Source organism: Oncorhynchus mykiss, chromosome 16 (genome assembly GCF_057628025.1).
Source record: "Oncorhynchus mykiss isolate SJ-2025 chromosome 16, ASM5762802v1, whole genome shotgun sequence".
NCBI lineage: Eukaryota > Metazoa > Chordata > Actinopteri > Salmoniformes > Salmonidae > Oncorhynchus > Oncorhynchus mykiss.
Genome location: NC_143037.1, coordinates 70,640,001 through 70,660,000, shown reverse-complemented (window position 1 = coordinate 70,660,000; position 20,000 = coordinate 70,640,001). Strand labels below are relative to the sequence as shown.

The 20,000-nt window shown below is 37.9% G+C and overlaps 1 protein-coding gene across 8 annotated transcripts in view; it reads left to right on the top strand.

The window, feature by feature from the left end:
* The window catches only part of LOC110491155 (extracellular sulfatase Sulf-2), a 280,821-nt gene that overhangs the window by 170,526 nt on the left and 90,295 nt on the right, over positions 1-20,000 (top strand). For 3 of the 8 annotated variants that reach the window (XM_090203822.1, XM_090203820.1, XM_090203818.1), the window contains exon 1: positions 1,586-2,455. The exons of the other annotated variants lie outside the window; for them this stretch is intronic. The gene's annotated coding sequence lies outside the window, so the exon portion shown is untranslated. Of the gene's footprint in view, positions 1-1,585; positions 2,456-20,000 lie in introns of those variants that run through there. 8 annotated transcript variants of the gene reach the window in all.

The window sequence follows — 20,000 nt, the reverse complement described above, 5'->3', positions numbered from 1 at the left end:
TTTATTATCTACTTCACTTGCTTTGGCAAAATTAACATACAGTAGAAATCAGAAGTTTACAAACACTTAGGTTGGAGTCATTAAAACTAATTTTTCAACCACTCCACATATTTATTGTTATTAACAAACTATAGTTTTGGCAAGTCGGTTAGGACATCTACTTTGTGCATGACACAAGTCATTTTTCTAACAATTGTTTACAGACAGATTATTTAACTTATAATTCCCTGTATCACAATTCCAGTGGGTCAGAAGTTTACATACACTAAGTTGACTGTGCCTTTAAACAGCTTGGAAAATTCCAGAAAATTATGTCATGGCTTTAGAAGCTTCTGATAGGCTAATTGACAATGTTTGAGTCAATTGGAGGTGTACCTGTGGATGTATTTCAAGGCCTACCTTCAAACCTCTTCGCTTGACATCATGTGAAAATCAAAAGACCTCAGAAAAACAATTGTAAACCTCCACAAGTCTGGTTCATCCTTGGGAGCAATTTCCAAACCCCTGAAGGTTCCACGTTCATCTGTACAAACAATAGTACGCAAGTATAAACACCATAGGACCGCGCAGCCATCATACCACTCAGGAAGGAGACGCGTTCAGTCTCCTAGGGGTGAACGTACTTTGGTGCGAAAAGTGCAAATCAATCACAGAACAACAGCAAAGGACCTTGTGAAGATGCTGGAGGAAACAGGTACAAAAGTATCTATATCCACAGTAAAACGAGTCCTATATCAACATAACCTGAAAGGCCGCTCAGCAAGGAAGAAGTCACTGCTCCAAAACCGCCATAAAAAAGCCAGACTACGGTTTGCAACTGCACATGGGGACAAAGATCATACTTTTTGGTGAAATGTCCTCTGGTCTGATGAAACAAAAATAGAACTGTATGGCCATTGTGACCATCGTTATGTTTGGATAAAAAGGGGGAGGCTTGCTAGCCGAGGAAACATCATCCCAACCGTGAAGCACGGGGGTGGCAGCATCATGTTGTGGAGGTGCTTTGCTGCAGGAGGGATTTGTGCACTTCACAAAATAGATGGCTTCATGTGGAATGGAAAATGATGTGGATATACTGAAGAAACATCTCAAGACATCAGTCAGGAAGTTAAAGTTTGGTCGCAAATGGGTCTTCCAAATGGACAATGACCCCAAACAAACTTCCAAAGTTGTGGCAAAATGTCTTAAGGACAAGAAAGTCAAGGTATTGGAGTCGCCATCACAAAGCACTGACCTCAATCATATAGAAATTGTTTGGGAAGAACTGAAAAAGGATGTGCGAGCAAGGAGGCCTACAAAGCTGACTCATTTACACAAGCTCTGTCAGGAGGAATGAGCTGAAATTCACCCAACTTATTGTGGGAAGCTTTTGAAAGGCTACCCAAAACATTTGACCCAAGTTAAACAATTTAAAGGCAATGCCACCAAATACTAATTGAGTGTATGTAAACTTCCGACTTCAACCTGTATGTTCCAAATGGCAATAAAGCCCCTTGAATATGAGAGAGATAGAGAGAGAGAGAGAGTTCTGTATCCCGTCGTCTCTGTGGAGGCCAGATGGGGTCAGCGTCTCTGGTGTAGTAGTGCCCTCTGTAACTCTCACTGGAGAGAGGACAGCACAGGGAGAGGAGCTGGGAGAGGGGCAGGGAGAGGAGCAGGGAGAGGAGCAGGGAGAAGAGCAGGGAGAGGAGCAGGGAGAGGAGCAGGGAGAAGAGCAGGGAGAAGAGCAGGGAGAAGAGCAGGGAGAAGAGCAGGGAGAGGAGCAGGGAGAGGAGCAGGGAGAAGAGCAGGGAGAAGAGCAGGGAGAAGAGCAGGGAGAGGAGCGGGGAGAGGAGCAGGGAGAGGAGCAGGGAGAGGAGCAGGGAGAAGAGCAGGGAGAGGAGCAGGCCTAAATTGAAAACAGCAGTCCCCAAGGTTAGAGCACATCAATCCTGCTATACTGGGTGTCTGGGAAGAGAAGAAGGGGAAGTAAAGCAGAATGAACAGAGCTATGGAGGAGAGCAAGTTGGGAAGAGGGAGCGAGTGAGAAGTGGGAGGTGGGCAGCGCAGAAAGAAAGAACGAGAGAGCGAACAGAAAGAGAAAGAGGGGGAGAGGGAGTGCAGTGAGTGAGAGAGAGCACACAGAGAGAGAGAAAGGGAGAGAACACAGAGAGAGTGAGAGCGAGAGAGAGAGAGAGAGAGAGAGAGCGAGAGCACGGAGAGAGAGAGAGAGGGAGAGCTCAGCAGAGCACGAAAACGAACGCAAGAGTAGAAAGGAGCTCCGATAGTGAGACGGGCCGGGAGAGAAAGCAGCAGAGAGAGAGAACACAGCCGGCGACAGAGAGACAGTTCAGTAGTGCTGCCATCAGGAATTACAACACTGCCATGCAACCTTAGTGCCGGTGGATGATTTGGGGCTGTCGTTGGTTGCCAGACCGTGCCTTGCAGTCCGAGTCCTGGGCATCACTGCAATGAGGTAGGGCTGCAGAGGGAAAGGGAGCAGGGCTGTCTGGGTTAGTGGGTAGATGAAACACTGTCTGTAGGGACGTGTGACGGAAATATACACGTTCCTCTAGTTTCATTTATCCTACATGCAGGATATTTATAGGTTTTCAGATGATACGAGAGTGAAGCTATAGTCTGCTTTATTCTGCTTCATACAGTAGCTACTATTCTCCTGTGCGGTCAGAGGAACTGGACTCTGGGATCTTTTCCCATCAGCCACAGAGAGCAGTGATGATTTGAAGGCCTGTCGGGACAGGGAGATGTCACCATGAAGGTTTTTAGTCGTTCTCGATATGAAGTCACGGCTTCTAGCCTTGACATGACATGGTGGGTGGGTATTAAGCATGTCTGGCCGCTGTGATTCCCGGGGGAATCTGGTACTGGTCGTCTGGGAGAACTATGAGACTTGTGGTGCTCAATATGGTATTATGTGGAGTATAAATCGAGACAGGTGAATTTAAAGCTTGTAACAGAAGTGCTCTGCCATAAGTTGTCAGACTGTCTTCAGAGGCTTCTGTTGTCCTGGTATATAAATATATATATATAATATGTATACTGTAGTGTCCCTAATATCAACAGGCAGAATGTAGTAGGGGGGGGGGGGCTTAGAGTGTCATAGAGTGAGGGGCTGTGGGTGTGGAGGTGTAGAGGCTTTTGTAGAGGTGTAGGTGTGTAGAGGTTTTTGTAGAGGTGTAGGAGTGTAGAGGTTATTGTAGAGGTGTAGAGGTGTAGGGGTGAAGGGGTGTAGGGGTGTAGGGGTGTAGATGTGTAGAGGTGTAGAGTTGTAGTGGTGTAGAGGTGTAGGGGTAAAGAGGTGTAGAGGTGTAGAGTTGTAGTGGTGTAGGGGTGTAGAGTTGTAGGGGTGTAGAGGTTTAGATGTGTAGGGGTGTAGAGGTGTAGAGTTGTAGGGGTAAAGAGGTGTAGAGTTGTAGTGGTGTAGAGGTGTAGGGGTAAAGAGGTGTAGGGGTGTAGAGGTGTAGGGGTGTAGAGGTGTAGAGTTATAGGGGTAAAGAGGTGTAGAGTTGTAGAGTTGTAGGGGTAAAGAGGTGTAGAGTTGTAGAGTTGTAGGGGTAAAGAGGTGTAGAGGTGTAGAGTTGTAGTGGTGTAGGGGTGTAGGGGTGTAAAGGTTTAGATGTGTAGGGGTGTAGAGGTGTAGAGGTGTAGAGGTGTAAAGTTGTAGTGGTGTAGGGGTGTAGAGGTGTAGAGTTGTAGGGGTGTAGATGTGTAGGGGTAAAGAGGTGTAGAGTTGTAGTGGTGTAGAGGTGTAGGGGTAAAGGGGTGTAGGGGTGTAGAGGTGTGGAGGTGTAGGGGTGTAGGGGTGTAGATGTGTAGGGGTGTAGATGTGTAGAGGTGTAGGGGTATAGAAGTGTAGAGGTGTAGGTGTGTAGAGGTTTTTGTAAAGGTGTAGAAGTGTAGAGGTGTATGGGGTGAAGGGGTGTAGAGTTGTAGTGGTGTAGAGGTGTAGGGGTAAAGGGGTGTAGGGGTGTAGAGGTGTGGAGGTGTAGGGGTGTAGGGGTGTATATATGAAGGGGTGTAGATGTGTAGAGGTGTAGGGGTATAGAAGTGTAGAGGTGTAGGTGTGTAGAGGTTTTTGTAAAGGTGTAGAAGTGTAGAGGTGTATGGGGTGAAGGGGTGTAGATGTGTAGGGGCGTAGGGATGTGATTAGGGGTGTAAGGGTGTGATTAAGGGTGTAGGGGTGTGATTAGGGGTATAGGGGTGTGATTATGGGTGTAGAGATGTGATTAGGGGTGTAGGGGTGTGATTATGGGTGTAGGGGTATGATTAGTATTGTAGAGATGTGATTAGGAGTGTAGGGGTGTGATGAGAGGTGTAGAGATGTGATTGGGGGTGTAGTGGTGTGATCAGGGGTGTGATTCAGGTGTGATTCGGGGTGTGAATAGGGGTGTGAATAGGGGTGCAGAGGTGTTATTAGGGGTGTAGGGGTGTAATTTGGGGTGTAGGGGTGTGATTGGGGGTGTAGGGGTGTGATTAGGGGTGTAGTGGTGTGATTAGGGGTGTAGGCGTGTGATTAAGGGTGTAGGGGTGTGATTAAGGGTGTAGTGGTGTGATTATGGGTGTAGTGGTGTGATTAGGGGTGTAGTGGTGTGATTGGGGGTGTAGTGGTGTGATGTGACTAGGGGTGTAGTGGTGTGATAAGGGGTGTAGTGGTGTGATTAGGGGTGTGATTAGGGGTGTAGGGGTGCGATTACGGGTGTAAGGGTGTGATTAAGAGTGTATGGGTGTGATTAAGGGTGTAGGGGTGTGATTAGGGGTGTAGGGGTGTGATTAGGGGTGTAGTGGTGTGATTAAGGGTGTAGTGGTGTGATTAGGGGTGTAGTGGTGTGATTAAGGGTGTAGTGGTGTGATTAGGGGTGTAGTGATGTGATTAAGGGTGTAGGGGTGTGATTAGGGGTGTAGTGGTGTGATTAGGGGTGTAGTGGTGTGATTAGGGGTGTAGTGGACTGATTAAGGGTGTAGTGGTGTGATTAAGGGTGTAGTGGTGTGATTAGGGGTGTAGTGGTTTGATTAGGGTGTAGTGGTGTGATTAGGGGTGTAGTGGTGTGATTAGGGGTGTAGTGGTGTGATTAGGGGTGTAGTGGACTGATTAAGGGTGTAGTGGTGTGATTAAGGGTGTAGTGGTGTGATTAGGGGTGTAGTGGACTGATTAAAGGTGTTGTGGACTGATTAAGGGTGTAGTGGACTGATTAAGGGTGTAGTGGTGTGATTAGGGGTGTAGTGGACTGATTAAGGGTGTAGTGGTGTGATTAGGGGTGTAGTGGACTGATTAAGGGTGTAGTGGACTGATTAAGGGTGTAGTGGACTGATTAAGGGTGTAGTGGACTGATTAAGGGTGTAGTGGACTGATTAAGGGTGTAGTCGACTGATTAAGGGTGTAGTGGACTGATTAAGGGTGTAGTGGACTGATTAAGGGTGTAGTGGACTGATTAAGGGTGTAGTGGACTGATTAAGGGTGTAGTGGTGTGATTATGGGTGTAGTGGACTGATTAAGGGTGTAGTGGACTGATTAAGGGTGTAGTGGACAGATTAAGGGTGTAGTGGACTGATTAAGGGTGTAGTGGACTGATTAAGGGTGTAGTGGTGTGATTAAGGGTGTAGTGGACTGATTAAGGGTGTAGTGGACTGATTAAGGGTGTAGTGGACTGATTAAGGGTGTAGTGGTGTGATTAGGGGTGTAGTGGACTGATTAAGGGTGTAGTGGTGTGATTAAGGGTGTAGTGGACTGATTAAGGGTGTAGTGGACTGATTAAGGGTGTAGTGGACTGATTAAGGGTGTAGTGGACTGATTAAGGGTGTAGTGGTGTGATTAGGGGTGTAGTGGTGTGATTAAGGGTGTAGTGGTGTGATTAGGGGTGTAGTGGTTTGATTAGGGGTGTAGTGGTGTGATTAGGGGTGTAGTGGTGTGATTAGGGGTGTAGTGGTGTGATTAAGGGTGTAGTGGTGTGATTAGGGGTGTAGTGGTGTGATTAGGGGTGTAGTGGTGTGATTAGGGGTGTAGTGGTGTGATTAGGGGTGTAGTGGACTGATTAAGGGTGTAGTGGTGTGATTAAGGGTGTAGTGGTGTGATTAGGGGTGTAGTGGACTGATTTAAGGGTGTAGTGGACTGATTAAGGGTGTAGTGGACTGATTAAGGGTGTAGTGGTGTGATTAGGGGTGTAGTGGACTGATTAAGGGTGTAGTGGTGTGATTAGGGGTGTAGTGGACTGATTAAGGGTGTAGTGGTGTGATTAGGGGTGTAGTGGACTGATTAAGGGTGTAGTGGACTGATTAAGGGTGTAGTGGACTGATTAAGGGTGTAGTGGACTGATTAAGGGTGTAGTGGACTGATTAAGGGTGTAGTGGACTGATTAAGGGTGTAGTGGACTGATTAAGGGTGTAGTCGACTGATTAAGGGTGTAGTGGACTGATTAAGGGTGTAGTGGACTGATTAAGGGTGTAGTGGACTGATTAAGGGTGTAGTGGACTGATTAAGGGTGTAGTGGACTGATTAAGGGTGTAGTGGTGTGATTAAGGGTGTAGTGGACTGATTAAGGGTGTAGTGGACTGATTAAGGGTGTAGTGGACTGATTAAGGGTGTAGTGGTGTGATTAGGGGTGTAGTGGACTGATTAAGGGTGTATTGGTGTGATTAAGGGTGTAGTGGACTGATTAAGGGTGTAGTGGACTGAGTAAGGGTGTAGTGGACTGATTAAGGGTGTAGTGGACTGATTAAGGGTGTAGTGGACTGATTAAGGGTGTAGTGGTGTGATTAGGGGTGTAGTGGACTGATTAAGGGTGTAGTGGACTGATTAAGGGTGTAGTGGACTGATTAAGGGTGTAGTGGACTGATTAAGGGTGTAGTGGACTGATTAAGGGTGTAGTGGACTGATTAAGGGTGCGGGAAGAGGCCAGAGCCACTCCAGATAATATTAGAATAGTCCTCAGACTGTCCTCTCTACGCCAGGTCAGAGCTGTGCTACAGGGCTGCTGATAGAGGATGCCTGAGACGTTCTGGAATTTGGTTTCCCTCAAAGATTGCCTGCAGATCTTGTTTACAAAACTGTAAATCTTCCACACCTCCCACTGTATCAGCTTGGTTAAAAGATCCAATGTCTTCTCTACACTTAGAAAAACACTGTATACCCTTTGAGAGGCCGATACCTTTTCCTTGAGATGGCAGCTTTTAATTTACTTCTTTTTTTTCAGCAGTTGCCTTCTATTGATCGGCGTGCTTCTACCTGCATTTCTGTTGCTGTTTGGGGTTTTAGTTTCTGATGTAAGAAGGGCTTTATAAACACATTTGATTGATTGCTTGATTGATTGATTGAGTAAGAGTTTTGTCCAACAGGGGTTTATGAGAGGGTGTGGGAGGGGAGGGATAGTATGTTGTGATATTTGTTATTTATTTTTGTGTATGTATTTGTGTGTGTGTGTGTGTGTGTGTATGTGTATGTGTGTGTGTGTGTGTGTGTGTGTGTGTGTGTGTGTGTGTGTGTGTGTGTGTGTGTGTGCGTGCGTGTACATATGTGCATTTACATGTATTTTTCTATATTGTTATTTCCAGTTGTTTAAATTCATTTTATTTTTGTAGGTACCTCTTAGCGGATCCCGACCTCATCCGGTGAAGCTGGAGAGCGCCAAATTCAAATGACAAAATTGTAATATTAAACATTCATGAACATACAAGTGTCTTACATCATTTAAAAGCTTAACTTCTTATTAATCCAGCCGCGTTGTCAGATTTGAAAAAGGCTTTACGGCGAAAGCAGGCCATGCGATTATCTGAGGACAGCGCCCCCCATCAAAATACTTTTCAAACCAGCACAGGCGTCACAAAATATATGCAGATATATGCAGTTTACCTCTCCCTCTCTCTCTCTCCCTCTCTCTCTCTCTCTCTCTCTCTCTCTCTCTCTCTCTGTCTCTGTCTCTGTCTCTGTCTCTGTCTCTGTCTGTCTCGCACACGCATAACAAATACAATATGAAGCAGTCAAATCTCTAATTTGTCCTTGGTCCTTTGTCTGATGTACCTCCATAGTGTGTTACACTAAACTGTAGTTACACACAATTTAAAAAAAAATCTGTTCCCTTCCATGTGTGTTTTTTTATATTGAAATGTGTGTTTATTGGTGTGAATAGGTATTCGGTATATTGAAATGTGTGTTTATTGGTGTGAATAGGTATTCGGTATATTCAAAGTCATAGATTGAACGGAACGGAAGCACACGAGGAATAGTAAATTTAAGGAGATCTTTTCAGTTTGATATCTGAATGTTTGTGAACTTGAGGTAATCTAGTGAAGATTACTTCCTCTCTTGATATCCTGTGCTCACTGGAAACATTTATTTGACCTTTTCTTGGGATGTTTTCTCTGTCCAGTCACAACCAACCCGCTCATCCACACAGCAGTGGTCCAGGAGGCTTTCTCTCCACATTCAAATAGTCAATAATCAAACATGATGATTTTACACAGATACAGGCCCAAAAAAGCTCTTCACTGTGTCAGTATCATAAAAGAAAAATACTGTTTCAGTATGACATACTGTAGGATTACTGCAGACTGATTTATATTGATCCATATGACATACTGTAGGATTACTGCAGACTGATTTATATTGATCCATATGACATACTGTAGGATTACTGCAGACTGATTTATATTGATCAATATGACATACTGTAGGATTACTGCAGACTGATTTATATTGATCCATATGACATACTGTAGGATTACTGCAGACTGATTTATATTGATCCATATGACATACTGTAGGATTACTGCAGACTGATTTATATTGATCCATATGACATAACAGGATTACTGCAGACTGATTTATATTGATCCATATGACATAACAGGATTACTGCAGACTGATTTATATTGATCCATATGACATAACAGGATTACTGCAGACTGATTTATATTGATCCATATGACATACTGTAGGATTACTGCAGACTGATTTATATTGATCCATATGACATAACAGGATTACTGCAGACTGATTTATATTGATCAATACAACATAACAGGATTACTGCAGACTGATTTATATTGATCCATATGACATAACAGGATTACTGCAGACTGATTTATATTGATCCATATGACATAACAGGATTACTGCAGACTGATTTATATTGATCAATACAACATAACAGGATTACTGCAGACTGATTTCTATTGATCAATATGACATAACATGATTACTGCAGACTGATTTAAATTGATCAATATGACATAACAGGATTACTGCAGACTGATTTATATTGATCAATACAACATAACAGGATTACTGCAGACTGATTTATATTGATCCATATGACATAACAGGATTACTGCAGACTGATTTATATTGATCCATATGACATACTGTAGGATTACTGCAGACTGATTTATATTGATCCATATGACATAACAGGATTACTGCAGACTGATTTATATTGATCAATATGACATAACAGGATTACTGCAGACTGATTTAAATTGATCAATATGACATGACATGATTACTGCAGACTGATTTAAATTGATCAATATGACATGACATGATTACTGCAGACTGATTTAAATTGATCAATATGACATGACAGGATTACTGCAGACTGATTTAAATTGATCAATATGACATGACATGATTACTGCAGACTGATTTAAATTGATCCATATGACATAACAGGATTACTGCAGACTGATTTATATTGATCAATATGACATGACATGATTACTGCAGACTGATTTAAATTGATCAATATGACATGACATGATTACTGCAGACTGATTTAAATTGATCAATATGACATGACAGGATTACTGCAGACTGATTTAAATTGATCAATATGACATGACATGATTACTGCAGACTGATTTAAATTGATCAATATGACATGACAGGATTACTGCAGACTGATTTATATTGATCAATATGACATGACAGGATTACTGCAGACTGATTTATATTGATCAATATGACATGACAGGATTACTGCAGACTGATTTATATTGATCAATATGACATGACAGGATTACTGCAGACTGATTTATATTGATCAATATGACATGACATGATTACTGCAGACTGATTTAAATTGATCAATATGACATGACATGATTACTGCAGACTGATTTAAATTGATCAATATGACATGACAGGATTACTGCAGACTGATTTAAATTGATCAATATGACATGACAGGATTACTGCAGACTGATTTAAATTGATCAATATGACATGACAGGATTACTGCAGACTGATTTAAATTGATCAATATGACATGACAGGATTACTGCAGACTGATTTATATTGATCAATATGACATGACATGATTACTGCAGACTGATTTAAATTGATCAATATGACATGACAGGATTACTGCAGACTGATTTAAATTGATCAATATGACATGACAGGATTACTGCAGACTGATTTAAATTGATCAATATGACATGACAGGATTACTGCAGACTGATTTATATTGATCAATATGACATGACAGGATTACTGCAGACTGATTTATATTGATCAATATGACATGACATGATTACTGCAGACTGATTTAAATTGATCAATATGACATGACAGGATTACTGCAGACTGATTTAAATTGATCCATATGACATAACAGGATTACTGCAGACTGATTTATATTGATCAATATGACATGACAGGATTACTGCAGACTGATTTAAATTGATCCATATGACATAACAGGATTACTGCAGACTGATTTATATTGATCAATATGACATGACAGGATTACTGCAGACTGATTTAAATTGATCAATATGACATAACAGGATTACTGCAGACTGATTTAAATTGATCAATATGACATAACAGGATTACTGCAGACTGATTTAAATTGATCAATACAACATAACAGGATTACTGCAGACTGATTTAAATTGATCAATATGACATAACAGGATTACTGCAGACTGATTTAAATTGATCAATATGACATGACAGGATTACTGCAGACTGATTTAAATTGATCAATATGACATGACAGGATTACTGCAGACTGATTTAAATTGATCAATATGACATGACAGGATTACTGCAGACTGATTTAAATTGATCAATATGACATGACAGGATTACTGCAGACTGATTTAAATTGATCAATATGACATGACAGGATTACTGCAGACTGATTTAAATTGATCAATATGACATGACAGGATTACTGCAGACTGATTTAAATTGATCAATATGACATAACAGGATTACTGCAGACTGATTTAAATTGATCAATATGACATGACAGGATTACTGCAGACTGATTTAAATTGATCAATATGACATGACAGGATTACTGCAGACTGATTTATATTGATCAATATGACATGACAGGATTACTGCAGACTGATTTATATTGATCAATATGACATGACATGATTACTGCAGACTGATTTAAATTGATCAATATGACATGACAGGATTACTGCAGACTGATTTAAATTGATCAATATGACATGACAGGATTACTGCAGACTGATTTAAATTGATCAATATGACATGACAGGATTACTGCAGACTGATTTAAATTGATCAATATGACATGACATGATTACTGCAGACTGATTTAAATTGATCAATATGACATGACAGGATTACTGCAGACTGATTTAAATTGATCCATATGACATGACAGGATTACTGCAGACTGATTTAAATTGATCAATATGACATGACAGGATTACTGCAGACTGATTTAAATTGATCAATACAACATAACAGGATTACTGCAGACTGATTTATATTGATCAATATGACATGACAGGATTACTGCAGACTGATTTAAATTGATCCATATGACATGACAGGATTACTGCAGACTGATTTAAATTGATCAATATGACATGACAGGATTACTGCAGACTGATTTAAATTGATCAATATGACATGACAGGATTACTGCAGACTGATTTATATTGATCAATATGACATGACATGATTACTGCAGACTGATTTAAATTGATCAATATGACATGACATGATTACTGCAGACTGATTTATATTGATCAATATGACATGACAGGATTACTGCAGACTGATTTAAATTGATCAATATGACATGACAGGATTACTGCAGACTGATTTAAATTGATCAATATGACATGACAGGATTACTGCAGACTGATTTATATTGATCCATATGACATAACAGGATTACTGCAGACTGATTTAAATTGATCAATATGACATGACAGGATTACTGCAGACTGATTTATATTGATCAATATGACATGACAGGATTACTGCAGACTGATTTATATTGATCCATATGACATGACAGGATTACTGCAGACTGATTTAAATTGATCAATATGACATGACAGGATTACTGCAGACTGATTTATATTGATCAATATGACATGACATGATTACTGCAGACTGATTTAAATTGATCAATATGACATGACAGGATTACTGCAGACTGATTTAAATTGATCAATATGACATGACAGGATTACTGCAGACTGATTTAAATTGATCAATATGACATGACAGGATTACTGCAGACTGATTTATATTGATCAATATGACATGACATGATTACTGCAGACTGATTTAAATTGATCAATATGACATGACAGGATTACTGCAGACTGATTTAAATTGATCAATATGACATGACAGGATTACTGCAGACTGATTTAAATTGATCAATATGACATGACAGGATTACTGCAGACTGATTTAAATTGATCAATATGACATGACAGGATTACTGCAGACTGATTTAAATTGATCAATATGACATGACAGGATTACTGCAGACTGATTTAAATTGATCAATATGACATGACAGGATTACTGCAGACTGATTTAAATTGATCAATATGACATGACATGATTACTGCAGACTGATTTAAATTGATCAATATGACATGACATGATTACTGCAGACTGATTTAAATTGATCAATATGACATGACATGATTACTGCAGACTGATTTAAATTGATCAATATGACATGACATGATTACTGCAGACTGATTTATATTGATCCATATGACATAACAGGATTACTGCAGACTGATTTAAATTGATCCATATGACATAACAGGATTACTGCAGACTGATTTAAATTGATCAATATGACATAACAGGATTACTGCAGACTGATTTATATTGATCAATACAACATAACAGGATTACTGCAGACTGATTTAAATTGATCCATATGACATGACAGGATTACTGCAGACTGATTTAAATTGATCAATATGACATGACAGGATTACTGCAGACTGATTTATATTGATCAATATGACATGACATGATTACTGCAGACTGATTTAAATTGATCAATATGACATGACATGATTACTGCAGACTGATTTATATTGATCCATATGACATAACAGGATTACTGCAGACTGATTTAAATTGATCCATATGACATGACAGGATTACTGCAGACTGATTTAAATTGATCAATATGACATGACAGGATTACTGCAGACTGATTTAAATTGATCAATATGACATGACAGGATTACTGCAGACTGATTTAAATTGATCAATATGACATAACAGGATTACTGCAGACTGATTTAAATTGATCAATATGACATGACAGGATTACTGCAGACTGATTTAAATTGATCAATATGACATGACAGGATTACTGCAGACTGATTTAAATTGATCAATATGACATGACAGGATTACTGCAGACTGATTTAAATTGATCAATATGACATGACATGATTACTGCAGACTGATTTAAATTGATCAATATGACATGACATGATTACTGCAGACTGATTTAAATTGATCAATATGACATGACATGATTACTGCAGACTGATTTAAATTGATCAATATGACATGACATGATTACTGCAGACTGATTTATATTGATCCATATGACATAACAGGATTACTGCAGACTGATTTAAATTGATCCATATGACATAACAGGATTACTGCAGACTGATTTAAATTGATCAATATGACATAACAGGATTACTGCAGACTGATTTATATTGATCAATACAACATAACAGGATTACTGCAGACTGATTTAAATTGATCCATATGACATGACAGGATTACTGCAGACTGATTTAAATTGATCAATATGACATGACAGGATTACTGCAGACTGATTTATATTGATCAATATGACATGACATGATTACTGCAGACTGATTTAAATTGATCAATATGACATGACATGATTACTGCAGACTGATTTATATTGATCCATATGACATAACAGGATTACTGCAGACTGATTTAAATTGATCCATATGACATGACAGGATTACTGCAGACTGATTTAAATTGATCAATATGACATGACAGGATTACTGCAGACTGATTTAAATTGATCAATATGACATGACAGGATTACTGCAGACTGATTTAAATTGATCAATATGACATAACAGGATTACTGCAGACTGATTTAAATTGATCAATATGACATGACATGATTACTGCAGACTGATTTAAATTGATCAATATGACATGACAGGATTACTGCAGACTGATTTAAATTGATCCATATGACATGACAGGATTACTGCAGACTGATTTAAATTGATCAATATGACATGACAGGATTACTGCAGACTGATTTAAATTGATCAATACAACATAACAGGATTACTGCAGACTGATTTATATTGATCAATATGACATGACAGGATTACTGCAGACTGATTTAAATTGATCCATATGACATGACAGGATTACTGCAGACTGATTTAAATTGATCAATATGACATGACAGGATTACTGCAGACTGATTTAAATTGATCAATATGACATGACAGGATTACTGCAGACTGATTTATATTGATCAATATGACATGACATGATTACTGCAGACTGATTTAAATTGATCCATATGACATGACAGGATTACTGCAGACTGATTTAAATTGATCAATATGACATAACAGGATTACTGCAGACTGATTTAAATTGATCAATATGACATACTGTAGGATTACTGCAGACTGATTTAAATTGATCAATATGACATGACAGGATTACTGCAGACTGATTTATATTGATCAATATGACATGACAGGATTACTGCAGACTGATTTATATTGATCCATATGACATAACAGGATTACTGCAGACTGATTTATATTGATCCATATGACATACTGTAGGATTACTGCAGACTGATTTATATTGATCAATATGACATGACATGATTACTGCAGACTGATTTAAATTGATCCATATGACATGACAGGATTACTGCAGACTGATTTAAATTGATCAATATGACATAACAGGATTACTGCAGACTGATTTAAATTGATCAATATGACATACTGTAGGATTACTGCAGACTGATTTAAATTGATCAATATGACATGACAGGATTACTGCAGACTGATTTATATTGATCAATATGACATGACAGGATTACTGCAGACTGATTTATATTGATCCATATGACATAACAGGATTACTGCAGACTGATTTATATTGATCCATATGACATACTGTAGGATTACTGCAGACTGATTTATATTGATCAATATGACATGACAGGATTACTGCAGACTGATTTAAATTGATCAATATGACATGACAGGATTACTGCAGACTGATTTATATTGATCAATATGACATGACAGGATTACTGCAGACTGATTTATATTGATCAATATGACATGACATGATTACTGCAGACTGATTTATATTGATCAATATGACATGACAGGATTACTGCAGACTGATTTATATTGATCAATATGACATGACAGGATTACTGCAGACTGATTTATATTGATCAATATGACATGACAGGATTACTGCAGACTGATTTATATTGATCAATATGACATGACAGGATTACTGCAGACTGATTTATATTGATCAATATGACATGACAGGATTACTGCAGACTGATTTATATTGATCAATATGACATGACAGGATTACTGCAGACTGATTTATATTGATCAATATGACATGACATGATTACTGCAGACTGATTTAAATTGATCAATATGACATGACAGGATTACTGCAGACTGATTTAAATTGATCAATATGACATGACAGGATTACTGCAGACTGATTTAAATTGATCAATATGACATGACAGGATTACTGCAGACTGATTTAAATTGATCAATATGACATGACAGGATTACTGCAGACTGATTTAAATTGATCAATATGACATGACAGGATTACTGCAGACTGATTTAAATTGATCAATATGACATGACAGGATTACTGCAGACTGATTTAAATTGATCAATATGACATGACATGATTACTGCAGACTGATTTAAATTGATCAATATGACATGACATGATTACTGCAGACTGATTTAAATTGATCAATATGACATGACATGATTACTGCAGACTGATTTAAATTGATCAATATGACATGACATGATTACTGCAGACTGATTTATATTGATCCATATGACATAACAGGATTACTGCAGACTGATTTAAATTGATCCATATGACATAACAGGATTACTGCAGACTGATTTAAATTGATCAATATGACATAACAGGATTACTGCAGACTGATTTATATTGATCAATACAACATAACAGGATTACTGCAGACTGATTTAAATTGATCCATATGACATGACAGGATTACTGCAGACTGATTTAAATTGATCAATATGACATGACAGGATTACTGCAGACTGATTTATATTGATCAATATGACATGACATGATTACTGCAGACTGATTTAAATTGATCAATATGACATGACATGATTACTGCAGACTGATTTATATTGATCCATATGACATAACAGGATTACTGCAGACTGATTTAAATTGATCCATATGACATGACAGGATTACTGCAGACTGATTTAAATTGATCAATATGACATGACAGGATTACTGCAGACTGATTTAAATTGATCAATATGACATGACAGGATTACTGCAGACTGATTTAAATTGATCAATATGACATAACAGGATTACTGCAGACTGATTTAAATTGATCAATATGACATGACAGGATTACTGCAGACTGATTTAAATTGATCAATATGACATGACAGGATTACTGCAGACTGATTTAAATTGATCAATATGACATGACAGGATTACTGCAGACTGATTTAAATTGATCAATATGACATGACATGATTACTGCAGACTGATTTAAATTGATCAATATGACATGACATGATTACTGCAGACTGATTTAAATTGATCAATATGACATGACATGATTACTGCAGACTGATTTAAATTGATCAATATGACATGACATGATTACTGCAGACTGATTTATATTGATCCATATGACATAACAGGATTACTGCAGACTGATTTAAATTGATCCATATGACATAACAGGATTACTGCAGACTGATTTAAATTGATCAATATGACATAACAGGATTACTGCAGACTGATTTATATTGATCAATACAACATAACAGGATTACTGCAGACTGATTTAAATTGATCCATATGACATGACAGGATTACTGCAGACTGATTTAAATTGATCAATATGACATGACAGGATTACTGCAGACTGATTTATATTGATCAATATGACATGACATGATTACTGCAGACTGATTTAAATTGATCAATATGACATGACATGATTACTGCAGACTGATTTATATTGATCCATATGACATAACAGGATTACTGCAGACTGATTTAAATTGATCCATATGACATGACAGGATTACTGCAGACTGATTTAAATTGATCAATATGACATGACAGGATTACTGCAGACTGATTTAAATTGATCAATATGACATGACAGGATTACTGCAGACTGATTTAAATTGATCAATATGACATAACAGGATTACTGCAGACTGATTTAAATTGATCAATATGACATGACATGATTACTGCAGACTGATTTAAATTGATCAATATGACATGACAGGATTACTGCAGACTGATTTAAATTGATCCATATGACATGACAGGATTACTGCAGACTGATTTAAATTGATCAATATGACATGACAGGATTACTGCAGACTGATTTAAATTGATCAATACAACATAACAGGATTACTGCAGACTGATTTATATTGATCAATATGACATGACAGGATTACTGCAGACTGATTTAAATTGATCCATATGACATGACAGGATTACTGCAGACTGATTTAAATTGATCAATATGACATGACAGGATTACTGCAGACTGATTTAAATTGATCAATATGACATGACAGGATTACTGCAGACTGATTTATATTGATCAATATGACATGACATGATTACTGCAGACTGATTTAAATTGATCCATATGACATGACAGGATTACTGCAGACTGATTTAAATTGATCAATATGACATAACAGGATTACTGCAGACTGATTTAAATTGATCAATATGACATACTGTAGGATTACTGCAGACTGATTTAAATTGATCAATATGACATGACAGGATTACTGCAGACTGATTTATATTGATCAATATGACATGACAGGATTACTGCAGACTGATTTATATTGATCCATATGACATAACAGGATTACTGCAGACTGATTTATATTGATCCATATGACATACTGTAGGATTACTGCAGACTGATTTATATTGATCAATATGACATGACATGATTACTGCAGACTGATTTAAATTGATCCATATGACATGACAGGATTACTGCAGACTGATTTAAATTGATCAATATGACATAACAGGATTACTGCAGACTGATTTAAATTGATCAATATGACATACTGTAGGATTACTGCAGACTGATTTAAATTGATCAATATGACATGACAGGATTACTGCAGACTGATTTATATTGATCAATATGACATGACAGGATTACTGCAGACTGATTTATATTGATCCATATGACATAACAGGATTACTGCAGACTGATTTATATTGATCCATATGACATACTGTAGGATTACTGCAGACTGATTTATATTGATCAATATGACATGACAGGATTACTGCAGACTGATTTAAATTGATCAATATGACATGACAGGATTACTGCAGACTGATTTATATTGATCAATATGACATGACAGGATTACTGCAGACTGATTTATATTGATCAATATGACATGACATGATTACTGCAGACTGATTTATATTGATCAATATGACATGACAGGATTACTGCAGACTGATTTATATTGATCAATATGACATGACAGGATTACTGCAGACTGATTTATATTGATCAATATGACATGACAGGATTACTGCAGACTGATTTATATTGATCAATATGACATGACAGGATTACTGCAGACTGATTTATATTGATCAATATGACATGACAGGATTACTGCAGACTGATTTATATTGATCAATATGACATGACAGGATTACTGCAGACTGATTTATATTGATCAATATGACATGACAGGATTACTGCAGACTGATTTATATTGATCAATATGACATGACAGGATTACTGCAGACTGATTTATATTGATCAATATGACATGACAGGATTACTGCAGACTGATTTATATTGATCAATATGACATGACAGGATTACTGCAGACTGATTTATATTGATCAATATGACATGACAGGATTACTGCAGACTGATTTATATTGATCAATATGACATGACAGGATTACTGCAGACTGATTTATATTGATCAATATGACATGACAGGATTACTGCAGACTGATTTATATTGATCCATATGACATGACAGGATTACTGCAGACTGATTTATATTGATCAATATGACATGACATGATTACTGCAGACTGATTTATATTGATCAATATGACATGACAGGATTACTGCAGACTGATTTAAATTGATCAATATGACATGACAGGATTACTGCAGACTGATTTAAATTGATCAATATGACATGACAGGATTACTGCAGACTGATTTATATTGATCAATATGACATGACAGGATTACTGCAGACTGATTTATATTGATCAATATGACATGACAGGATTACTGCAGACTGATTTATATTGATCAATATGACATGACAGGATTACTGCAGACTGATTTATATTGATCAATATGACATGACAGGAT